Source organism: Astyanax mexicanus, chromosome 15, assembly GCF_023375975.1.
Source record: "Astyanax mexicanus isolate ESR-SI-001 chromosome 15, AstMex3_surface, whole genome shotgun sequence".
Lineage (NCBI taxonomy): Eukaryota > Metazoa > Chordata > Actinopteri > Characiformes > Acestrorhamphidae > Astyanax > Astyanax mexicanus.
The window spans coordinates 2,590,097-2,608,434 of record NC_064422.1 but is presented as its reverse complement, the minus strand read 5'-3'; the positions used below and the strand labels follow the sequence as shown (position 1 = coordinate 2,608,434).

Genomic DNA, 18,338 nt, shown 5'->3' with positions numbered 1-18,338 from the left:
CATTAAGGCAGGACACTTTAGACTTCTTCGGCACAGGGACGATGGTGGTCGTCTTGAAGCACGTCGGCACGATTGCAGTACTCAGAGAGATGTTGAAAATGTCCGTGAGAACATCCGTGAGTTGTTCTGCACATCCTCTGAGCACTCTGCCAGGTATACTGTCTGGTCCTGGGGCTTTCCGTGGGTTGACTCTGAGTAGAGTTTTCCGCACATCAGCTGAGGACAGGCACAGTACCTGGTCGTTTGGAGGAGGTGTAGTCTTCCTTGCTGTCGTGTAGTTCTGTGCTTCGAACCTTGCGTAGAAGGAGTTCAGTGCATCTGGAAGGGAGGCATCACTGTTACAAGCAGGGGAGGGTGACTTGTAGTTGGTGATGGTCTGGATGCCCTGCCACATGCGCCGAGTGTCAGTAGTGTCCTGGAAGTGGGCGTGGATTTTCTTTGCGTAGGTGCGCTTTGCCTCTCTGATCCCCCGGGAGAGCTTGGCTCTAGCTGTTCGGAGGCCAGCCCTGTCCCCTGACTTAAAGGCCTTGTCTCGGGATCTCAGCAGCGCACGCACCTCTGCAGTCATCCACGGCTTCTGGTTGGGGCGGGTTGTGATGGTTTTGGAGACAGTAACATCCTCAATGCACTTGCTGATGTAGCCAGTCACTGAGTCTGTGTACTCCTCCAGGTTGATGGAGTCATCAGAAGTAGCAGCTTCTCTGAACATGTCCCAGTCAGTGTGCTCAAAACAGTCCTGAAGAGCAGAGATGGCTCCTGGAGGCCAGGTTGTAACTTGCTTCTTCTCTGATTTGGCACGTCTGATGAGCTGTCTGTATGCTGGGATGAGCATGACAGAAATATGATCAGAGTAGCCGTAGTGGGGGCGGGGCTCTGCTCTGTACGAACCGGGAAAGCAGGCATGTTTACTATGGAGGACCAAAAATGACACAAGTATATATAAGTAAATGTTGAAATAAATAAATGAATAAATAAGTAAATGTTGACATAAACAAATGCACATATAAATGAATAAATAACAAAGAAATGTGTTTAATTAATTTATTTACCTATACAATTATTTGTGCATGTATTTATTTATTTATATATTTATTTATTAATTCATTTATATGTGCATTTATTTATATATTCATAAATTTCAACATTAATTTATTTATTCATTTATTTATTTATATATTTATACATTTATATGTGCATTTACGCCCTGCGATGGATTGGCGGCCTGTCCAGGGTGTATCCTGCCTTCCGCCCGATGCCTGCTGGGATAGGCTCCAGCCCCCCCTCGCGACCCTTCACGGATTAAGCGGTTGACAATGAGATGAAATGAGATGTGCATTTACTTATACTTACGTAATTTTTGATCCTCCATAGTTTACTTGTTTAAAGAACAATTTGACCTGATTTTCAATGTTTGTGACTCTCAGAAGCTATTTGTTTCTGAAACAGGACAGAATAGTACAATACAAACACAAGCATCTGACATTAGCCTCTAATGATTGTAATATTAACAGCATGTTTTATATTAAAGATTGTTTTAGATTTAGTCACATGTCTACCTGGGGGGTGCTAGGCGGTTGCTTACCTTTGCCTGGTGTAATGTCTTCCCCTGACTGGCAAAGGAAGGAGTCTAAGAATAAATAATAAACAGCTGTAAGAGCTCCTGTTACAGTTTCGCACGGACACCTAATACACAAGCCAGCCGGCAAACGAGCTGTTTGACCTTACAGCCTGCAGACACAAGAATACCTCACTGGAGTAGTGGACACTGGCATCACTAAAACATTAGCAAGTGTGTAAAGTTCCATTTTAGAGATAATACCTGACTTTTCCAAGAATATTTTAGCACAACTTCACAAATGTTGTCAGCCATGCCCAGTTTGATGACTGAAGTTGTCTTCTATTTTTGAACTGATGTTTCAAGACTAATGGTACTGTATCAAACAATTAAGTGTAAGGCTTCTAAGCCTGTTTTACAGGGCTTCATCTATAACACAGACATAAGTTCAGACGAAAATCAGGGTTTAATATGGTAAAAACTATTGTTTTTAGCTATGCAATATTTTTAACAGACACTAAATAGGTCCTGGCTGATTGTGTATATCATGATAAGTAAGACTGTGCAAATACAAAAATTCAATGCTCAGAACCATCACAGAGCAGCTATTATTATTATTATTTGGGTTGTGTTTCATTCTCAGCACTGCAGTGACACTGATTGGCATGGTGGTGGTGTGTGTTGGAGTGCTGTTGGAGTTCCAATAGGGCTGGGTGATATATCGAGATTTAAAAAATATCTATATATTTTCATATGCGATATAAGACGAGACAATATTGTTTATATCGATATAGACTGCGCTGCTTTACAGTGAGGCCCGCCTGTTCTCCCGCTGTGTCTCTGTACAGCCTCACCTAGCCCCGCCTCCCTCCCTCACTAAACACACATATAATTAATATATATATATAATTCAGTGCTGTATCTTGTATATTAGAGTAGCTTTAACAACTAAAAGTCATTTCAAATTATACTAATTATAAACACACACACAAACACACATATATATAATTAGTATAATTTGAAATGACTTTTAGTTGTTGAGTCTACTCTAATGTATAGGATACGGCACTGAATTATAAAAGTACCAATATAAAATTTGGAACATGTAGCTTTGTCTCAAAAGTATCTTTTTGATATTACCTTATCGGATGGAAATATATTGAGATATATATTGTATATCGCAATTCAGAAAAAAAATATCGAGATAAAGTTTTTGATCCATATCGTCCAGTCGCCCTAGGTTCCAATATACTTTTATACTCTAAGCATTTGAAATTATGAACCAAGGTTTAGGTATTTGTTGTTTGGATTTTGTCCGAGGTGTTTGTCTGGGGTGTCACGCTGTTCCTTCATTGTTTTCCTACATTTATCAGTGATTTTGTATCAGTGGTTTTGTCATGTGTGTTCTTGACCATTGCAGCTCAAACACAAGAAATGCTGCCTTGCTGCCATTTGTCTCTCGCTTAGAGGGCAGTTTCATGACTCAGTCTCTGCATCTGAATTCACTTCTGCCTTTGCAAAGGTATGGACAGTCTACTGCTGGATTGGGGCGTTTAACTGTGTTGTCATTAGCTGTTCAAATTTTCTTCCAATAAATCGAATGCTGGATAACTAAACTTCGATTCAGATATGACTTGCTGCCTTTCTGCCTGTCTTAATAGAACTTATGTTTTAGACACAGCCAAAGTATACAGAGAAACAAATACAGAATTATGATCTGTAACTATTGGGCTACAAAGTGTCTTATTTGATAATTGAAGCTGCAACAATTGACAGTGGCTGTGGAAACAAAGAGATGGTAGTAATGTTATTTCTGATCAAATGTTTAACATTATTAAATGTTGGCTTATGAGTTATTTCTGTTTGGCTACATAACTAGCAACAACCAAACACCATAGTTTTAACCCAACAATACAAGCAGACAAAGCCGGCTGCCAGCGCTCAGAGGGAGCATAATTGGCCCTGCTCCCTCCGGATGGGTAGATGGCACTCTCTCCCCACATCACTCCTAGGGTGATGTCTGCAGCACAGGGCGTCTGTGAGCTGATGTACCGCAATGCTGCATCAGTAGCAGCTCAAAAAGAAGCGGTGGCTGGCTTAGATAGATAGATAGATAGATAGATAGGATTTAGGCTTCACATGTATCGAAGGAAGCATGTGTTAGTCTTCGCTCTCATGGTGTGTTGGGGAATTACTAGTGATAGGGGGAGTTCTAATGAGTGGGTAGGGTAGCTGGCCGTGTAAATAACTCTGTCACGACAACGCACAGCGACATATCCAATTCATTTTCAATAGGAAGCGTCACCTCCGTCAGACGCAGTCGCACGGTGCATTATGGGTCTGATGCGTCGAGTCCTGATATGTGTCTGCAGCGCAGTGTATGAAAATATTTAGTTCCGCTTTCAAGCATACCTAGTATGGACTGTAAATCTATATTTCCGTTTTAAATTGTGCGGATGTATTTCAGTATTAATGAATCAGAACAGTACAGTGTGTGTGTGTGTTAGCACAACAAAATACAGCAAAACAAAGATATATATTATAAAGAGGTTATATAGGAACAGTCTCTTCTAGCAGAGTTTTTGGCGTAGGCCCTGTCATCGGCCCAGGACTTGATACATCGGGGCTCTGCAGATCCTGTTGTACATTGGAGACTGGGTGGAGCCAACCCCCCCGGCAACCAAACGGGACCAACCTGGAGGCGGTAGGAAAGGAGGTGGGTAAGAATGACCATCAGCCTTTGAAAGGCAGCAAAGGTAATAAATCAGAGATCGTTATTTAAGGCAGAAGGTAACAGCTAATTGGTTTAGTAGACTTATGCTGCACTTTCATTTCTTCTATTTCGACTCCAGAAGCAAATTTGTTAGTTGAACTATTTAATGTACTAACATTTTCAGCAGAACAAAGATACATATTATAACAAGGTGTAGGTGCTGGTGGCATAAATCTCATTAAGTAATCAGTCTCATAAAATTACTTGCACCTTACAAATATTGTAGTTTTAATTAATATTAAAACTACAATTGTTTTTATAAAGTTTTTAATTAATAAGCCACAATATCAGGATTTTAATCAATGACTAAAATTCTGATATTGCTGACTCAGATTCTGAAGGTTTTTAATTGAATTCTTTTATATGGTTATTGGCAGAAATCAACACAGACAACTTGGTGAAAATAAATGGACATTTATTAACACACAAACTAATCTAAACACAAATATTACAAACAGCAGTCAGTATATTTACAATATGAGAGCTAAATGGTTATTTAGCTAAGTGTGTGTGTGTATAAGAGAGTGAGAGAGAGAGAATGCGAGGGAGATCGCGTGTGTGCGCATGCAGAGAAAAGTAGGTTGGTTTGCTCACAGATTTTAAACAGTTGCAGATTTCATTAATAAACATTTATACAAAATGTAAAAATACAGCAAGTTTAAAGATAAAATGTTCTTTATCTAAACTATGCCCAGATGTTTTAAAGTTCAGTCTTACGCAATGGATATGTTAGAAATATTCATGTTTTCCGTCCTCACTGGATTGAGGGCATTTTCAGCCTTCTTGTAGAAAGGGTTTTGACGACGTCCAGGAAACTCTTCTGGGAATCGTCCTTCTGGTTCTGGGTCCAGGAAAGTTGTACACAGTTAAGAAAGGATCTGTCCGCTTTTCTTGTCTTTTCCGAGCTGTGTATCTCGTGCAAGCTTGTCTTGAAGAAATAGCTGTGTGGAAACGTTGATCAGACGTTTGGCTAAAGTTGTTATCTTGAAGATGTAGGCCTAAAGATGTTTTCTTTGTTCTCTTGGTAGAACAAAAAAGAGGCCTTGCTGTCCTGTCTCTTTTCAGGTGTCTGCCTGTTGCTGGCAAGTCTTTGTTCTTGTCTCTTTGTTCAGATGTTTACCTGTCTATGGGCAAACTCAAAGAGACCTTCTTCCTGTTTCACGAGCGCTTTTGTTCCATGTGAAGCCACACCCCTATTTCTTCTTCTGGTGTTGCTTGCCTTGTGCATTACTGGTGGTGCTGCCACCTACTGGCTGGCTTGGGTACCTACAGAGGTTATAGAAACAGTCTCTTCTTATAGTCTTTGCAGGGGTGATATGCAGAAATCCAGCGTAGCGTGGCTCTGTAAAAAAAATAGCGCGACAATAGGTACAGTTAAAAAGCTCCGCGGTTCAGTTGAGCTCTGCGGTACAGTTAAAAAGCTCCACGCGAAAGTAGGTGAACTCCGCATTGCAGTTAAAAAGCTTTGCGCAAAAGTATAAGTACGTCTGTGTATTAAGCATAAATATAAATCCTTATAAATGTCAGAAAAAATAGTAGTAGCTAGTAACTAATAGTTACTGTGCACATTTTAAGTATATTTTATTTTATAGTTATGGCTGGTAAACACAGGCATCTCTGCTTTCCGACGCCGATCAGCAGGCAGTAGGCTTTCTATTCGCGATGTCTTCAGCAAAAATAAAAATAAATGATTTTCAGCGCATCATTCGAGCTTCCACAGCAGTTTAGATTATCAGCCCGAGCCTGACCCGATTCCCGACCCGAACTCACACATGCGCTCCTCCACTCCGCATTACACACTTGTCTTGCAGAGATGTGTGTAGCTACATAGCCAACAAAATTGAGCCTTCTGAAGTGAGGAGAAACATTACATAAGGTGAGCTAAATTTGTTCCAATGCGAAGGTCAGTCAGAAATATGGAGCTAATTCAAGTTAGTTGTTGATAGAAACAACACGTGTGTCGGCTTCGTAGAGTGTGTTAAGCGCAAAGTGCTATAATCTTAAAATAAAGGCTATAAAATTAGGCTATACGCTTAAAATAAAAAAAAAATTGTTCAGAAAGTATTTTATATTCTTAAACATTGTAAATTATATATTTATAAATCATAAATTAATGATAAATTATTGTTATTGTTATTTTGGTTTAATGTTGTGTTTTAGGACAGGCTATATGCTAAATATTAAAATGTTCGTTTGTTAAGAAAGTATTTTATATTCTTAAACCATGTTAAATTATATTAGATTAGAGGATGGTCATTCAGACATAATTTTTGTGGATCATATTTCGCATTGTTGGTGTTTTAATCTTTTGGAAATCTGTTCTTAATACAATTTATTTTTTTAAATAATAGGTCTTCTTCAACATCATTCTGAACAGATTTTGCTCATTTAAACAGCTCCCTCCCAAAAAAAACTCAGTTTTAACGCTCTAATAAAAAAAAAGGCGGGTTTTAATTGGGTCGTCGGGTCGGGCTCGGGGCAGAGCGTGCATATTCATTCCTCATGTTTCCAAAAAAAACCACTGCATTTTAAAATTATTTTTACGGTGTTCCAGTTCTTGTATTTTTCCTCTTAGTGCTTCCTTCTCATTTGCATTTCTAACTGCATACGCTGTAATTCGTTTTTACAACTGGAATCGAACCAGTTTCCATACCAAGATAGAAATGATCTGTGTTTTCGTGAATAACACTATAGACATAAGGCAAAAATGAAAACATTATCTAAAATGTATCACTTGACAATAAGGTCATACACAGACTATTAAATCTTTAAACATTTAATGCCTACGTTAGGTCACATATGCAGTATGTTGTTCATTCACCTACTCTGTATCATCAGCCAACAAACTATTCACCCAACTGGGAGTTCTGTCAACAGTGTGTTTGATCCTTTGGTCTGTTAGCACCCATCACTATTCAGATGCGTCAGACATGGCAATTGGTGCTTGTGATAAAGCGCACTTACTCACCTTAGAAAGGTGGGAAAACAAGGCGAGTGTGCGTTTATTTACACACCAACATTAATATTTACAAATTTACAAGCGCACAAACTAACGGAATAACAAAAACAAAAAAACAAACAATATACTCTTCAAACTTAGAAATAGAAAGGGACCAATGACTGCAAAGTCATACAAGTCTTACTCACACTATACCCGCAGCCAAACTAAATGGTATCCAACCTAGAACCTTGGTTGGTTTTACCAAAGAAAAAACTAAAGATACAAAATAATAACAAATAAACAATAAACTTTAGGCCTATACACCACTGTTATACATGCATGTTTATATTACAAAAATAATATAAATATATATTCTTTCTTTACAGGTTTTCACCACCCATCACATCTATCAGGGAGGACTACCCCAGTAAAACCTCAGAGGTACCTAAGAAAGTCTTAGAGGTAAGTTCACTCATTTTTTTTTCTTATTTGGGGTCAACATGGTTGGATACAGGTAAGTATATATGTAGTATTTAGTAATGATAATGAGTAGAGATATAGTAGCTGTTAGACACAGTACAGTAACTAACAATTTGTGTTTTATTGTGACCATGACACAGAGCTGATCAAAGGAACCAATAATTGTATTCTTTGTACAATTTTGTATTGTAGACTCAGGTTCTGAAAAAGTACTTAACTGTTATCTAAAATAAGTGATAAATATACAGCACCTGATAAAATATGTTTATTATTTCCACATAGATGCAAAATATAATATATTACAACAATTATGTCCTATCATGTATGGCAATAACTTTCCTGCTATTTTTTTCAATTAATAAAAATATACTTTTTCATATACTGTATATTGGCAGAAGTATTCACAGTCCAAATAATTAAACTCAGGAGTTCTAGTCACTTGTATTGCCACAGGTGTATAAAACTAAGCACATAGTCATGCAGACTGCTTCTACAAACATGGGTCGCTCTCAGGAGCTCAGTGAACTCCAGCGTGGTACCATGATAAAATGCAGCACCTGTGCAACAAGTCCAGTCATAGAACTGGTCGTATAGAACACTTTGTAGTTCTGTAATTACAGACTGTAGTCTTTCTTATTCTCAGACTGCAGTGACACTGGCATGGTGGTGCAGTTTGTAATGATAGAAATGCAAAAATGTCCTAAATTATCAGTTGAGCTGATAAGATGGACAGTAAATGCAGAAACAGGGAGGCTGGCATAATGTTCTGACTGGACTGTGTATATGTGTATAATATTTCAAAATATACATACATAAATATACTGAAGAAGCCTGCAGTTATATCCCCCCCTTTTTATTTAATAGGAAGAAGGGTAGAAGAAGGGGGGTTGTTGGGGAGGCGGTGGGTTTTGAAATTAAATTTATCTACAGTAACAATGTGCACCCCATGAAAAGTTTAGATATTTTAACATACAAAATAACTTGACAAGTTCTAAGATATCTGTACATTTCTTAACTAGAATATCATTATTATCATGCCTCATCTACAAGTACATAACATAATGTAACTATTACTTTAGAAATTAACCAGAATATGGAATGATTTGCTTCAGGTCAATGGTTTAAAACTGTTATATCTGACATCCCAACCCAGCTAGAAACAGAATTTGGTCTTGTGTTAAATTGTTCATGAGGGATACCTTAATTTATTTCATTTTCAGCTTAACTTTTGTAAGCTGTTTTTGCTGTTTAGAACTAATGGTTACTAGATAGCTAGCTAACCTACATAGTTAGCTATCATACTATAAGCTAGTTACATAGCTAAATTAGCTAGGTAGATACATAGGTTAATTAAATAGTTAATATAGCTAATTGCTAGACAGCTAACCTAGTTTAGTTACTTAGTTAGTTAACCTAGCTAACCCCTATTTTAGCAAGCTAGACTTAGGTTAGTTAACGTTAGCTAGGTAGATACATAGGTTAATTAAATAGTTAGGTAACATAGCTAACTGCTAGACAGCTAACCTAGTTTAGTTACTTCGTTAACTAGTTAGTTAACCTAGCTAACCCCTATTTTAGCAAGCTAGACAGTTAACCTAGGTTAGTTACTTAATTAACTTGTTAGTTAACCTAGCTAACTCCTATTTTAGCAAACTAGACAGCTAACCTAGGTTAGTTGCTTAGTTAACTAGCTAGTTAACCTAGCTAACCCCTATTTTAACCAGCTAGATTGTTAACATAGGTTAGTTACTTAATTAACTTGTTAGTTAACCTAGCTAACCCCTATTTTAGCAAGCTAGACAGTTAACCTAGGTTATTTACTTAATTAACTTGTTAGTTAACCTAGCTAACTCCTATTTTAGCAAACTAGACAGCTAACCTAGGTTAGTTGCTTAGTTAACTAGCTAGTTAACCTAGCTAACTCCTATTTTAGCAAGTTAGACAGCTAACCTAGGTTAGTGAAAGTTACTTAGTTAACATGTTAGTTAACCTAGCTAACTCCTATTTTAGCAAGCTAGACAGTTAACTTAGGTTAGTAGCTTAGTTAACTAGCTAGTTAACCTTGAAAACTCCTATTTTAGCAAACTAGACAGGTAACCTAGGTTAGTTGTTTATTTAACTTGTTAGTTAACCTAGATAACTGCTAGTTTAGCAAGCTAGACAGCTAACCTGGGTTAGTTAACGGTACTTAGTTAACATGTTAGTTAACCTAGCTAACTCCTATTTTAGCAAGCTAGACAGCTAACCTAGGTTAATTAACGTTACTTAGTTAATGTGTTTGTTAACCTGGCTAACTCCTATTTTAGCAAACTAGACAGCTTACCTAGGTTAGCTGATTAGTTAACTAGTTAGTTAACCTAGCTAATCCCTATTTAGTGATAGAAATGCAAAAATGTCTTAAATTATCAGTTGAGCTGATAAGATGGACAGTAAATGCAGAAACAGGGAGGCTGGCATAATGTTCTCACTATCATACTATAAGCTATCATACTAAAAGCTAGTTACATAGCTAAATTAGCTAGGTAGATACATAGGTTAATTAAATAGTTAATATAGCTAACTGCTAGACAGCTAACCTAGTTTAGTGACTTAGTTAATTAACCTAGCTAACCCCTATTTTAGCAAGCTAGACTTAGGTTAGTTAACATTAGCTAGGTAGATACATAGGTTAATTAAATAGTTAGGTAACATAGCTAACCTAGTTTAGTTACTTAGTTATCTAGTTAGTTAACCTAGCTAACCCCTATTTTAGCAAGCTAGACTGTTAACCTAGGTTAGTTACTTAATTAACTTGTTAGTTAACCTAGCTAACTCCTATTTTAGCAAACTAGACAGCTAACATAGGTTAGTTAACGTTACTTAGTTAACATATTAGTTAAACTAGCTAATTCCTTTTTTAGCAAGCTAGACAGTTAACTTAGGTTAGTAGCTTAGTTAACTAGTTAGTTAACCTAGCTAACTTCTATTTTAGCAAACTAGACAGCTAACCTAGGTTAGTTACTTATTTAACTAGTTAGTTAACCTAGATAACTGCTAATTTAGCAAGCTAGACAGCTAACCTAGGTTAGTTAACGTTACTTAGTTAATGTGTTATTTAACCTAGCTAACTCCTATTTTAGCAAACCAGACAGCTAACCTAGGTTAGCTGCTTAGTTAACTAGTTAGTTAACCTAGCCAACCCCTATTTTAGCAAGTTAGACAGCTAACCTAGGTTAATTAACGTTACTTAGTTAACTTGTTAGTTAACCTAGCTAACCCCTATTTTAGTAAGTTAGACTGTTAACCTAGGTTAGTTACTTAGTTAACTTGTTAGTTAACCTAGCTAACCCCTATTTTAGCAAACTAGACTGTTAACCTAGGTTAGTTACTTTATTAACTTGTTAGTTAACCTAGCTAACTCCTATTTTTGCAAGCTAGACAGCTAACCTAGGTTAGTTAACGTTACTTAGTTAACATGTTAGTTAACCTAGCTAACTAATTTTTAGCAAGCTAGACAGTTAACTTAGGTTAGTAGCTTAGTTAACTAGTTAGTTAACCTAGATAACTGCTAGTTTAGCAAACTAGACAGCTAACCTAGGTTAATTAACGTTACTTAGTTAACTTGTTAGTTAACCTAGCTAACTCCTTTTTTAGCAAGCTAGACAGTTAACTTAGGTTAGTAACTTAGTTAACTAGTTAGTTAACCTTGATAATAGGGCTGCCACGATTAGTCGACTAGTCACGATTATGTAGACTATTAAAATAGTCAACGACTAATTTAATAGTCGATTAGTCGTTTTTTTTATGTGTTATTTAACCTAGCTAACTCCTATTTTAGCAAACTAGACAGTTAACCTAGGTTAGCTGCTTAGTTAACTAGTTAGTTAACCTAGCCAACCCCTATTTTAGCAAGTTAGACAGCTAACCTAGGTTAGTTAACGTTACTTAGTTAACTTGTTAGTTAACCTAGCTAACCCCTATTTTAGCAAGTTAGACAGCTAACCTAGGTTAGTTAACGTTACTTAGTTAACTTGTTAGTTAACATAGATAACTGCTAGTTTAGCAAGCTAGACAGTTAACCTAGGTTAGTTACTTAGTTAACTAGTTAGTTAACCTAGCTAACCCCTATTTTAGCAAGCTAGACAGCTAACCTAGGTTATGTAACGATACTTAATTAACTTGTTAATTAACCTAGCTAACTCCTATTTTAGCAAACTAGACAGCTAATCTAGGTTAGTTACTTAGTTAACTAGTTAGTTAACCTAACTAACCTCTATTTTAGCAAGCTAGATAGCTAACCTACGTAAGTTAACGTTACTTTGTTAACTTGTTAGTTAACCTAGATAACTGCTAGTTTAGCAAACTAGACAGCTAACCTAGGTTATTTGCTTAGTTAACTAGTTTGTTAACCTAGCTAACTCCTATTTTAGCAAGCTAGACAGTTAACCTAGGTTAGTTGCTTATTTAACTAGTTAGTTAACCTTGATAACTCCTATTTTAGCAAGCTAGACAGCTAACCTAGATTAGTTAACTATGATTAGTCGACTAATCATAAAAAATAATCGGTGATTAGTCGACTATAAAAATAATCGTTTGTGGCAGCCCTACTTGATAACTCCTATTTTAGCAAACTAGACAGCTAACCTAGGTTACTTAACGTTACTTAGTTAACGTGCTAGTTAACCTAGCTAACTCCTATTTTAGCAACCTAGACAGCTAACCTAGGTTAGTTGCTTATTTAACTAGTTAGTTAACCTAGATAACTGCTAGTTTAGCAAGCTAGACAGCTAACCTAGGTTAATTAACGTTACTTAGTTAACTTGTTAGTTAACCTAGCTAACTCCTTTTTTAGCAAGCTAGACAGTTAACTTAGGTTAGTAACTTAGTTAACTAGTTAGTTAACCTTGATAATAATGCTGCCACGATTAGTCGACTAGTCACGATTATGTCGACTATTAAAATAGTCAACGACTAATTTAATAGTCGATTAGTCGTTTTTTTATGTGTTATTTAACCTAGCTAACTCCTATTTTAGCAAACTAGACAGTTAACCTAGGTTAGCTGCTTAGTTAACTAGTTAGTTAACCTAGCCAACCCCTATTTTAGCAAGTTAGACAGCTAACCTAGGTTAGTTAACGTTACTTAGTTAACTTGTTAGTTAACCTAGCTAACCCCTATTTTAGCAAGTTAGACAGCTGACCTAGGTTAGTTAACGTTACTTAGGTAACTTGTTAGTTAACATAGATAACTGCTAGTTTAGCAAGCTAGACAGTTAACCTAGGTTAGTTACTTAGTTAACTAGTTAGTTAACCTAGCTAACCCCTATTTTAGCAAGCTAGACAGCTAACCTAGGTTATGTAACGATACTTAATTAACTTGTTAATTAACCTAGCTAACTCCTATTTTAGCAAACTAGACAGCTAATCTAGGTTAGTTACTTAGTTAACTAGTTAGTTAACCTAACTAACCTCTATTTTAGCAAGCTAGATAGCTAACCTAGGTAAATTAACGTTACTTTGTTAACTTGTTAGTTAACCTAGATAACTGCTAGTTTAGCAAACTAGACAGCTAACCTAGGTTATTTGCTTAGTTAACTAGTTTGTTAACCTAGCTAACTCCTATTTTAGCAAGCTAGACAGTTAACCTAGGTTAGTTGCTTATTTAACTAGTTAGTTAACCTTGATAACTCCTATTTTAGCAAGCTAGACAGCTAACCTAGATTAGTTAACGTTACTTAGTTAACATGTTAGTTAACCTAGCTTACTCCTATTTTAGCAAACTAGACAGCTAACCTAGGTTATTTGCTTAGTTAACTAGTTTGTTAACCTAGCTAACTCCTATTTTAGCAAGCTAGACAGTTAACCTAGGTTAGTTGCTTATTTAACTAGTTAGTTAACCTTGATAACTCCTATTTTAGCAAACTAGACAGCTAACCTAGTTTAGTTACTTAGTTAACCTAGCTAACCCCTATTTTAGCAAGCTAGACTTAGGTTAGTTAACATTAGCTAGGTAGATACATAGGTTAATTAAATAGTTAGCTAACATAGCTAACCTAGTTTAGTTTAACCTAGCTAACCCCTATTTTAGCAAGTTAGACTGTTAACCTAGGTTAGTTACTTAATTAACTTTTTAGTTAACCTAGCTAATTCCTATTTTAGCAAGCTAGACAGCTAACCTAGGTTAGTTAACGTTACTTAGTTAACTTCTTAGTTAACCTAGCTAACTCCTATTTTAGCAAACTAGACAGCTAACCTAGGTTAGTTGCTTATTTAACTAGTTAGTTAACCTAGATAACTGCTAGTTTAGCAAGCTAGACAGCTAACCTAGTTTAGTTACTTAGTTGGGTAACCTAGCTAACCCCTATTTTAGCAAGCTAGACTTAGGTTAGTTAACATTAGCTAGGTAGATACATAGGTTAATTAAATAGTTAGGTAACATAGCTAACCTAGTTTAGTTACTTAGTTAACTAGTTAGTTAACCTAGCTAACCCATATTTTAGCAAGCTAGATTGTTAACCTAGGTTAGTTACTTAATTAACTTGTTAGTTAACCTAGCTAACTCCTATTTTAGCAAACTAGACAGCTAACCTAGGTTAGTTAACGTTACTTAGTTAACATATTAGTTAAACTAGCTCACCCCTATTTTAGCAAGCTAGACTTAGGTTAGTTAACATTAGCTAGGTAGATACATAGGTTAATTAAATAGTTAGGTAACATAGCTAACCTAGTTTATTTACTTAGTTAACTAGTTAGTTAACCTAGCTAACCCCTTTTTTTAGCAAGCTAGACAGTTAACTTAGGTTAGTAGCTTAGTTAACTAGTTAGTTAACCTAGCTAACTCCTATTTTAGCAAACTAGACAGCTAACCTAGTTTAGTTACTTAGTTAACCTAGCTAACCCCTATTTTAGCAAGCTAGACTTAGGTTAGTTAACATTAGCTAGGTAGATACATAGGTTAATTAAATAGTTAGCTAACATAGCTAACCTAGTTTAGTTTAACCTAGCTAACCCCTATTTTAGCAAGTTAGACTGTTAACCTAGGTTAGTTACTTAATTAACTTTTTAGTTAACCTAGCTAATTCCTATTTTAGCAAGCTAGACAGCTAACCTAGGTTAGTTAACGTTACTTAGTTAACTTCTTAGTTAACCTAGCTAACTCCTATTTTAGCAAACTAGACAGCTAACCTAGGTTAGTTGCTTATTTAACTAGTTAGTTAACCTAGATAACTGCTAGTTTAGCAAGCTAGACAGCTAACCTAGTTTAGTTACTTAGTTGGGTAACCTAGCTAACCCCTATTTTAGCAAGCTAGACTTAGGTTAGTTAACATTAGCTAGGTAGATACATAGGTTAATTAAATAGTTAGGTAACATAGCTAACCTAGTTTAGTTACTTAGTTAACTAGTTAGTTAACCTAGCTAACCCATATTTTAGCAAGCTAGATTGTTAACCTAGGTTAGTTACTTAATTAACTTGTTAGTTAACCTAGCTAACTCCTATTTTAGCAAACTAGACAGCTAACCTAGGTTAGTTAACGTTACTTAGTTAACATATTAGTTAAACTAGCTCACCCCTATTTTAGCAAGCTAGACTTAGGTTAGTTAACATTAGCTAGGTAGATACATAGGTTAATTAAATAGTTAGGTAACATAGCTAACCTAGTTTATTTACTTAGTTAACTAGTTAGTTAACCTAGCTAACCCCTTTTTTTAGCAAGCTAGACAGTTAACTTAGGTTAGTAGCTTAGTTAACTAGTTAGTTAACCTAGCTAACTCCTATTTTAGCAAACTAGACAGCTAACCTAGGTTAGTTACTTATTTAACTAGTTAGTTAACCTAGATAACTGCTAGTTTAGCAAGCTAGACAGCTAACCTAGGTTAGTTAACGTTACTTAGTTAACATGTTAGTTAACCTAGCTAACTCATTTTTTAGCAAGCTAGACAGTTAACTTAGGTTAGTAGCTTAGTTAACTAGTTAGTTAACCTTGATAACTCCTATTTTAGCAAACTAGACAGCTAACCTAGGTTACTTAACGTTACTTAGTTAACTTGTTAGTTAACCTAGCTAACTCCTTTTTTAGCAAGCTAGACAGTTAACTTAGGTTAGTAGCTTAGTTAACTAGTTAGTTAACCTTGATAACTCCTATTTTAGCAAACTAGACAGCTAACCTAGGTTACTTAACGTTACTTAGTTAACGTGTTAGTTAACCTAGGTAACTCCTATTTTAGCAAGCTAGATAGCTAATCTAGGTTAGTTGCTTATTTAACTAGTTAGTTAACCTAGATAACTGCTAGTTTAGAAAGCTAGACAGCTAACCTAGGTTAATTAACGTTACTTAGTTAATGTGTTATTTAACCTAGCTAACTCCTATTTTAGCAAACTAGACAGTTAACCTAGGTTACTTAACGTTACTTAGTTAAGTTGTTAGTTAACCTAGCTAACTCCTTTTTAGCAAGCTAGACAGTAAACTTAGGTTAGACAGCTAACCTAGGTTAGTTAACGTTACTTAGTTAACTTGTTAGTTAACATAGATAACTGCTAGTTTAGCCAGCTAGACAGTTAACCTAGGTTAGTTGCTTAGTTAACTACTTAGTTAACCTAGCTAACCCCTATTTTAGCAAGCTAGACAGCTAACCTAGTTTAGGTAACAATACTTAATTAACTTGTTAATTAACCTAGCTAACTCCTATTTTAGCAAACTAGACAGCTAACCTAGGTTAGTTACTTAGTTAACTAGTTAGTTAACCTAGCTAACCCCTATTTTAGCAAGCTAGACAGCTAACCTAGGTTAGGTAACGATACTTAATTAACTTGTTAATTAACCTAGCTAACTCCTATTTTAGCAAGTTAGACAGCTAGCCTAGGTTAGTTACTTAGTTAACTAGTTAGTTAACCTAGATAACTGCTAGTTTAGCAAGATAGACAGCTAACCTAGATTAGTTAACGTTACTTAGTTAACGTGTTAGTTAACCTAGCTTACTCCTATTTTAGCAAACTAGACAGCTAACCTAGGTTAGTTGCTTAGTTAACTAGTTTGTTAACCTAGCTAACTTCTATTTTAGCAAGTTAGACTGTTAACCTAGGTTAGTTGCTTAGTTAACTAGCTAGTTAACCTAGCTAACCCCTATTTTAGCAAGCTAGACAGCTAACCTAGGTTAGTTAACTTGTTAGTTAACCTAGCTAACTCCTATTTTAGCAAACTAGACAGCTAACCTAGGTTAGTTGCTTATTTAACTATTTAGTTAACCTAGATAACTGCTAGTTTAGCAAGCTAGACAGCTAACCTAGTTTAGTTACTTAGTTGGTTAACCTAGCTAACCCCTATTTTAGCAAGCTAGACTTAGGTTAGTTAACATTAGCTAGGTAGATACACAGGTTAATTAAATAGTTAGGTAACATAGCTTACCTAGTTTAGTTACTTAGTTAACTAGTTTGTTAACCTAGCTAACCCCTATTTTAGCAAGCTAGACTGTTAACCTAGGTTAGTTACTTAAGTAACTTGTTAGTTAACCTAGCTAACTCCTATTTTAGCAAATTAGACAGCTAACCTAGGTTAGTTAACATTACTTAGTTAACATATTAGTTAAACTAGCTAACCCCTATTTTTGCAAGCTAGACTTAGGTTATTTAACATTAGCTAGGTAGATACATAGGTTAATTAAATAGTTAGGTAACATAGCTAACCTAGTTTAGTTACTTAGTTAACTAGTTAGTTAACCTAGCTAACCCCTTTTTTAGCAAGCTAGACAGTTAACGTAGGTTAGTAGCTTAGTTAACTAGTTAGTTAACCTAGCTAACTCCTATTTTAGCAAACTAGACAGCTAACCTACGTTAGTTACTTATTTAACTAGTTAGTTAACCTAGATAACTGCTAGTTTAGCAAGCTAGACAGCTAACCTAGGTTAGTTAACGTTACTTAGTTAATGTGTTATTTAACCTAGCTAACTCCTATTTTAGCAAACCAGACAGCTAACCTAGGTTAGCTGCTTAGTTAACTAGTTAGTTAACCTAGCTAACCCCTATTTTAACAAGTTAGACAGCTAACCTAGGTTAGTTAACGTTACTTAACCTAGCTAACTCCTATTTTAGCAAGTTAGACTGTAAACCTAGGTTAGTTGCTTAGTTAACCTAGCTAACCCCTATTTTAGCAAGTTAGATTGTTAACCTAGGTTAGTTACTTAATTAACTTGTTAGTTAACCTAGCTAACTCATATTTTAGCAAACTAGATAGTTAACCTAGGTTAGTTGCTTAGTTAACTAGCTAGTTAACCTAGCTAACCCCTATTTTAGCAAGCTAGACAGCTAACCTAGGTTAGTTAACATTACTTAGTTAACATGTTAGTTAACCTAGCTAACTCCTTTTTTAGCAAGCTAGACAGTTAACTTAGGTTAGTAGCTTAGTTAACTAGTTAGTTAACCTTGATAACTCCTATTTTAGCAAACTAGACAGCTAACCTAGGTTACTTAACGTTACTTAGTTAACGTGTTAGTTAACCTAGCTAACTCCTATTTTAGCAAGCTAGACAGCTAACCTAGGTTAGTTGCTTATTTAACTAGTTAGTTAACCTAGATAACTGCTAGTTTAGCAAGCTAGACAGCTAACCTAGGTTAAT

General features: G+C 35.7%; 1 protein-coding gene across 5 annotated transcripts in view; it reads left to right on the top strand.

The window, feature by feature from the left end:
- The window catches only part of LOC103036134 (probable phosphatase phospho1), a 47,664-nt gene that overhangs the window by 11,801 nt on the left and 17,525 nt on the right, over positions 1-18,338 (top strand). For all 5 annotated transcript variants that reach the window (XR_007424445.1, XR_007424447.1, XR_007424444.1 and 2 more), the window contains exon 2: positions 7,656-7,731. The gene's annotated coding sequence lies outside the window, so the exon portion shown is untranslated. The remainder of the gene's footprint in view (positions 1-7,655; positions 7,732-18,338) is intronic.